Source organism: Leptonychotes weddellii, chromosome 3 (genome assembly GCF_054177405.1).
Source record: "Leptonychotes weddellii isolate Sample4059 chromosome 3, ASM5417740v2, whole genome shotgun sequence".
NCBI classification, from domain to species: domain Eukaryota; kingdom Metazoa; phylum Chordata; class Mammalia; order Carnivora; family Phocidae; genus Leptonychotes; species Leptonychotes weddellii.
This window is the reverse complement of record NC_138371.1, coordinates 171,247,923-171,255,892: the sequence shown is the minus strand read 5'-3', so window position 1 is coordinate 171,255,892 and position 7,970 is coordinate 171,247,923.

Sequence of the window (7,970 nt, the reverse complement as noted above, 5' to 3'; positions counted from 1 at the left end):
GTTTTTGCCTTTCAGTTCTTCAGTTTGTTCGCAAAAGGAAGAGCTGAGTACTCATGCATAGCTTCCTTCAGGGCACGCCTCGTCCATCCCAGCTTCTTCTTCACCCCATTATGGGTGGAATCCCTCTGCTCTCCCCAGGGCTGCATCTCTGCAGGGCAGCCTGCTAAATGTGTCACCTTGAGAGGTGAATGCTGTGTGTTTCAAAAGCCCTGTTTGTGCCAAGTCACAAACATGAGTTTCTCCACATCTTCCGTGCTGTTATGGGATCCGTAATTATTATCAAAGTGATCTCGCCTCAGTAAAATGCTCTCCGTTTTTGGCTCTGCCCTAACGATGGCGGGTGCCAAGGGCTGGACTGCTGTTGTCAGGTGGATTTAAGTGAAGGGCTCTGTGCCTTTCAGGTGCTGGCGCGGAGAAAGCCCTGTGCCCAGATTAGATTTCCAGAAGCACCTGTGAATTCTGCCCACACACCTGCAAGGGAAAGGTGTTTTCTCTATGGGATGAGGGAGGATTACTTGCATCCTCCGCTGTGCGTTGATAAAAAGTGACAAAAGTCCGGGCGCCTGGGTGGCTCAGTTGGTTAAGCGACTGCCTTCGGCTCGGGTCATGGTCCTGGAGTCCCGGGATCGAGTCCCGCATCGGGCTCCCTGCTCGGCGGGGAGTCTTCTTCTCCCTCTGACCCTCCTCCCTCTCATGCTCTCTGTCTCTCATTCTCTCTGTCTCAAATAAATAAATAAAAAATCTTTAAAAAAAAAAAAAAAGTGACAAAAGTCCTTCCCGGTTTCCTAAAGAAAGGGGAGCTTTAAGTGCGTATTGTCATGTCCCCAAGGCGAATGGAAAAATAAAATTGAGGAGAGTCATGATAGCAGTTGTTAGGGTAAATTTTTTTAATAATGCCTCGATGTTTTTTAGTCTAAAATATATTAGGCCTTGGATCCCAAACTATCAAGGTGTCAACGTGATCATTTCAGAAACAGACACACAGGGAGAGTGCCGGGGACCATATTTAAGATCAAGATGGGGACACAGATGAGGAGTTTGCAACTTTTCTAGAAAAGTCAGATCTGAACTTGCTTCTTACATTCTTGCCACATGCCATCTTCCCCAGAGGCAGGAGTTTCGGGGCTGGCTGGCCTCGTCGGGGCCCCTCCTCCCCCTGCTTCCCAGGTCCCCGTTCTCATTCATTTATGTTAACCTCTCATATTAACTGCTGTGTCTTTTCACAGATCTGGCTGTGTCGCCCTTTGAGGTGGCTGACGGGTGGCCTCTGTGCCAACTGACTGGCTGGCCAGAGCGGGAGGGTTAACTGAAAGCCTCCAGCACCACCCGGGACTCTGAGTTGCCTCCTCTGGACGGCTGATACTTCTGAGGATATTGTCAGCCAGATCGGAGAATCGGGGCCACGCAAACCCCCATCTTCATGTTGGCAAGGGGACCTGGCATTTGGTGAAAAGCCCTGAGGTTGGCATGTGCCCGAGGCCACTGAAAATCTGGCATTTTCTCCTGGGATCCAATTCTGGTAGGTTCCCGGGTGGAGGAAAACGCTTTGATTGTAACCTGTATCTTTCTGCTGAATCATTCACTGAGGCAGCTGGTTTGTCTACTTGGACAATTTAGGGAATGTTAAAAGAAGACGTTCTCCGTACATCACTCGTTGGCTCCCAACACTTGTTCAGCTTCTCAAAGAACAGATTTGAAAGACCCCAAAAGGGAAAGGTTTAAGGTAGCCCCCACGCCTGCAGAGGGGAGATGCCAGCCCAGCAAAGGGCAGGTCAGAGGGGTCACTGGCAATAATGCAATTTCAAAACCATTGTAAAGGAGCTGTCAGGCCCGGACATGCTGAGAGGGGGACGAGTGCGGGCTCCCAGCAATCTGATGTCCAGAAGGAATGAAATGATGAGTCTATTGCACACAATGGACCTGTCAAGAAAAACAGTGTCGTCGCTTCAGAGGAAGCCTTGGAAGCTCTCGTTAGTGGCCTTCAAAGTATCAATTTTCAGGTGCTAAGTGGTAATTAAAGTTAGCAAGTTATAGTAGGATTCAGTGAAATTAGATCATGTCAAAGCCCACAGAAGGGCTCAGGATGAGCGTCCATTCCCATGGATGGAACATTCCAGTCTAGTTGATATTTACAGCACTGGAGAACACTTTTAGGTTGAAAGGGGGAAGGCATCCTTTTAGTTCATCAGAATGCTCTGCTCTTGCGGGTCGAAATTTTCCTTAGAGGGAAGGGTCTGCTTTATTTAATACTCAGAGAAGTGGTTCATTGTTGTAAAAAATAATTTCTTCATTTAGTCTTTCGTTTTTTCTTAGCAACTGCAGAAAAACTCTTCTCCAAATGGACTAATAGGCTTTCTTTTGTTTGATAATCAAGGCACGTAATTTGCATTAACTCATAGCTATTTTTTTGTCGTTCTTTGTTTTTGCCGTGGTTTCCACAAAGCTCAGAACTATTAAAAGTGCCATCGGGATGACTATGGGTCAGCCTTAGTTTTTTTTTGGTACAATTATCCCCAAGCCTCTTTGTTAGTTTAATTTTCATTCTATTTTTCTTGTTTTGATTGTTTTACCATATCTGCATTTCTTCTGAATATTTGTTTCAGAAAAATAATTGAAAATAGGTGAGCCAAAATAATAAATAAGGTAAATCAGTTAAGTAGTAATAAAGTAATACAAATTAAACTTTGGCAGCAAAGTGGGTTAGGCCTCCTGCCGGTGAGCCCTGTTGAGGGGAGCTGGGTCCCAGGGGCCGGCCCGGGATGGGTGTTGACGGGAGGGTTGTTTGTTTTATCAAAGAGTCGGAGAAGAGAGATGAAAGCCAGAGGCAGGAGGAGAGCTGAGGTCACCCGTCGAGGAGAAGGTGGATCATGCATCAAATCGGAATGACAAGGGAAGACATAAACAGAGATTAGGCCGAGGGAGAGCGGTAGCAGAGGGGGTCGGAGAAATGGACCGAGGAGCCAGGTACGGGCAAAGACGTTTGACAGTTTGGGAACTAAATAGTGTTAGGCATCCAGTTGGGTATTTCTTTTATGTAGAAAAGAGCAGATGGTATCTATATAGTATCCCTACGCTGGCCGGTCAGAAAGGGCCCCCAGGACTGACTGGAGGATCAGCGAGGACACGCAGTGGCTGCCTGTCTGTCTTCCCACCCGTGAGTCGGGCTGGTGTATGGGACGACACATACTCCGTGTCCTGCAGCCGCCGGCTCCCTCCCCCCCACCCAGCCTGCTGGGGCCCCTGGGAATGCCATGCTCAGAGTCGCCGGAAAGAACCTTCATAGAAATGCCCCGATTATTATAGCACGCTGCCTCGTATTTATGAAACCAAAAAGCAAACAAAAACAAGGAAAACGTGTCTGTGGGTTGCATATGGCCCCCAGGCCACCTGTTTGCATCTCGAAATGCCCGAGCTGTGTTTGAGAGCTGTAGGAACACAGGTCCCATGCTGGTCTCTGCCACTTGCCATCTGACCTTGCCCAAGGACCACGGGATCCATCTGTACCTGTCCCCTGCTTTTCATCAGAGCCACCAGAAGCTTTTTCATGCTTATATCCACCTTGCCCACGTGTATTTTGAGGTCCGGGAAGACGGGCACCGTGGTTTACTGTTCTTCGTGTCTCCTTTCACACCTCACTGTAACTAACACGGACTCCGAGCGTAACAAATACCTATTGCTTAGCGGATACCTGTTTGAATTTCCAGAGTGTACAGAGCTCCAAAAGCTACTGATATGTTTTGTTGGGCGGCTAGATGGATTCAATACTTTACGAGAGCAAACTGGTGATTGTTGTTAAAGTTTCAGATACTGATATTCTACTTTGAGGTGTATCCTAGACAATTCAGGCTGATGCTCTGAACGAGACAGGAACAAGGGTATTCACCACAGCCCTGCGGACGGACGACAAACCTGTAATCCATCTAACGGAATTAAAAGGAATGTACAACAGTTGAAATGACAGAACTCGATTCGGTACATTCAGGCAATGAGATTGAAATGGGTGCACAATCATCGAAATGAATAAGATGGCTGTGTATCATCATGCATAGATCTCAAACACATACTATCGAACCCCAATCAGCAAGGTGTAGAATTATGTATCACAGTATATTATATATATGTACACTTAGAAAAGCAACACCACCTAATTTGTGCACGCTTGTGTGTGCATGCATGTGCATGTGTGTGTGCATGTATATGTGTGTGTATAACATGGGTGGGAAGTACACACATCAGATTCCCATAACAATCATCTTTGAGGAGGTCGTGAATGGCAGTCGGGATGCAAAGGGAAGGGACAGTTCGAATTATCAAAATGTTTTATTATTTTCTCTAAAAAAATGAAACCCAGGAAATGTGGGCATTTATCGAATTCAGGTAGTGGCAATATCAGTGTTTGCTTTGTTCCTTTTTGTACCTTCCCCAAGTTTTTTTTTTTTTTTATGTAAAAGACAAGTTAATATAGTTGCAGAAATTCCATGTTTTTGTAATAGTGTTTTTCCTCTGCGTTGCCTCTTCTGCCTGAAGTTTTTTCAAAGTAGGCAGCTACGATTTTCCTCCCCGGATTTCAGCTTTTCATCTTGGTGTCATCAGTGAGCTCTCTCATATTGGTTAACTGGAACGTATCACTTGCCTTTTTCCCACTGCCTGAAACCTTAGGACTTCAGCCCAAGGTCAGGGCCGGCAAACACTCAGTGTTCCCTCACCTCGACCCTTAGGGTCATCTGTACTTTATTCTCAAACTGCCTTGTGTTCACCCCCAAATCCACAACTACTTTTTAGAGACTAAACTGAAAGACATCAAGAGTTGTCAGATGTATTTATCCAGGGCCCAAGTGCAGAAATGATTTCATTCCTGGTGGACCCATCACTCTTCCAACCGTGGAAATTAAGCCACTTTCCCAACCCCCCCACTAAGCACGCTGTGCGGGAAGATTCTGGGATCCATGCCAAGAAAGCATCCCCATGCCTTAGACAAATGTAGCTTTCTCAGCAAGCTCTTGCAGGCAGCCGGAGGGATGCAGCAGGCTCAGAACCAAGGCTTAAGTGCAACTCGCCACTTTAATCAAAATCTTCATTTTTCCCCTCTGTTGAGGTTAGGGAACAACACGCCGTCTGATAAATCTCTGGGTTTTTCTTTCAACTCTTTGGCTGCTCTTAGTTTGGCAATACAAAATGAGCGTGTCCCCAGATGATCCACTTTCCTTAGCCTAATAGATGACTCTTAGCGACACCCCACCCATTAAAGTCGGCTGCTAACCTTTTTGGCTTCGAACTGCTGCAGGACGCTAGTAACTTAAGACTCGCAGCAGGGAGGCCAGAAATAAAAAGGAGCATAATAAAGATGCTTCCTTCACATATTGGTTCGCTTTGGGGGACAAAGAGAGTGAGAAATGTGAGCTGTTGGCTGATGCGAAATCATTTTCCCCTATCGGTACCTTTCCCAACAACGGGCAAAATTGCCCGCGTCAGCTGGATCTCAGGTGGCTCGGTCTGCATCTGGGAGAATCAAAAACTGCCCACAAGTCTCCGAAGCTCCCGGAGCAGCCAGGGCTGTGTCCTTACCAGTCAGGATTGCACCATCGACCCCATGGCACCACGTGTCCTGTTCAGGCACATGACTTGAGCTGAGATGTCCCTCCAGAATTTCGGCGTTCGGTATCCAACTGTGAAACTGTCTTCATCTAACTGCACACGATCGTTTTAGCTCCTACAGAGGGTTTCCATCCCTGCGTCCTTCAGGCCAGCATGGTGCATCCTGCCTACTTTTGAAACAGGCTCGGCTGCCTCTCCTCCAGCCTCCGCCTGAGGTCCCTACTTCCCTGGTCACCCTAGCCCGTCAGTTAAAACCCCAATTTGTCCACAGCGAGCATTCTTCCCCGGGTCCCCACTGTCCAGGTGTGTAATAATTAACGTGTCATGAAAATCCCTCTGGGTTTCTCCTGTGTTTAGACCCCGCTTTGTTCAGGAAGTCTCCCCAAGCCCCTGGGCTGGGCTTGGATGCCAACTTTGTTTCCTTCCCATGACTGACTCCTTCCTTGTTTCCCTCCAAACAAATCCTCATTCTCAGTCCTCCGTGTTCCTAATCCAGTGGTTAGTGCCATTTCCCATCTTAGGAGAAACTCTTAGCGCCATTTAACAAGGTGGCCCAACCCCCTTTTTCACGAAACCATTTCTACCTTTGGTTTCACAAAAACCTATTTTCCTGCTTTTCTTTTTGTTTCCAGCTTAGTTTAGTCTAACCTGCTGGCTCACAATTCTTGCCTCCAACATTGAATGTGGGGGGTCTAATCATACATCCTTTTCTCTATTTGTACTCCCTGTCTCTAGAAGGTCTTATGGTCTTCCCTGGCTTTAAGAGAGGTCAGGTATCTTCACTGAAGGCCTGCCTGTGAGCTAGCTCCTGGCACATCCAGCCCTCTATCTGACCTCTCTACTTGTGTGACAGTCTAACATGTCAATATGGCTAGACTATAGTACCTGGTTATTTAATCAGATACTTATATAGGCATCACTGTAAAGGATTTTTGGATGTAGTGAACACCTACAATCAGTTGACTTTAAGTAAAGTGAATATTGTGGGTGGGCCTCATCTAATCAGTTGAAGTCCTGAAGAGCAGAAACTGAGGATTCCAGGAGAGGAAAGAATTCTGCTCAAGATAGTACCATAGAAATCCTGCCTGAATTTTCAGCCCACCGACCTGCCCTGTGGATTGAATTCCTTAAAAGAAATGTCCCTCTCTACGTATCTCTCCATCCATTTATGCAGCCATCTACCTCCTTCTGGTCTGTTCTCTGGAGAATCCTGACTGATAAGTGGCTACCTCAAAGTCAGCCTAGCTCAGACCCTCACAACCTGGCCCACCCCCTGCCCCGTGTCCAGTGCCATTGCCCCTCCCCCAGCAGGAGCTGTTCTTCATCCCCACCCCTACCCCCCACCTCTGCCCTGTGTCCTGGTTTGCCTGGGACAGTCGCTTAGGTGTGCTCATCTTCCACTCGCAGAACTGTCGCTGTTTGGACAATAAATTACACACTCTGCTCCACCAGCAAGTTCTGTGATGTGCCCCTAAATTAAGTCCCAAATCCGTCTACCTCTCCGCACCTTCTCCCTACTCTAGTCCGTGGAATTATCCTCCCCCGCCAGGCTCCTAAGAGAAACTCCTAATCGCTTTCTCTTCCCATGTCTTGCTCCCTGACAATCCGATCCACTCAGCAGCTTGCCAGGATGACCTCTGCAGACTCAGAGCAGATAAGTTTACCCCGTCCTTAAAATCTTCCAGCTGTCTCCCATTATGCTTAGAAAAACAAAATCCAGAATCCTTACCCCGAAAGCCCTCCCTGATCTTCTTCTGACCACCTGTTGGACCTCGGCTTCTTCTGCTCTCCCCGCGATCACTAAGCTCCAGCCACCCCGTGTTTCTTGATCCAGCCAAGCTCAGTCCCAGGCCAGGGCTGTGTCCTTGCTTTGACCTCGGCCTAGAACGCTCTTCGTCTCTGTCTTCAGTTGGTTGGTTCCTTTCTGCCTTCCGGGTCTGTTTCAGGCACCTCCCCCTTAGAAGTGCCTTGTCGCAGTCCTGTTCCCTGACCCCCGACACCCGCTTCCTACCTCAGCTGTAGGAGCAGAAGCCAACAGCTCTCTCTCCTGGCCCTCCCTGCACCGGGGGATGGCGCCATGATGCAGCTGTGGTCATGAGGTGTGAGGGAACGCTTGGAGGGGTCCCCTGGGGAGCAGACATCCCACCCGCACTGTTCCTGGGCCTTCCTCCCTGCCTGGAGCGTTGGCAGCCTGTCACCTGTCAGTCCATCCTGATGTGTGCATCAAGCGCGTGAATGAATGAATTAAATTGGTGACAGGACATTATTCTCTCATATATTAATTGGCCTGTGCTCTCCCTGCACAGAGAAAACAGGTAAAGACAAACAAAATAAAATAAAAATTTAAAAACCTACTGGTGTTTATGGTCAGCTCC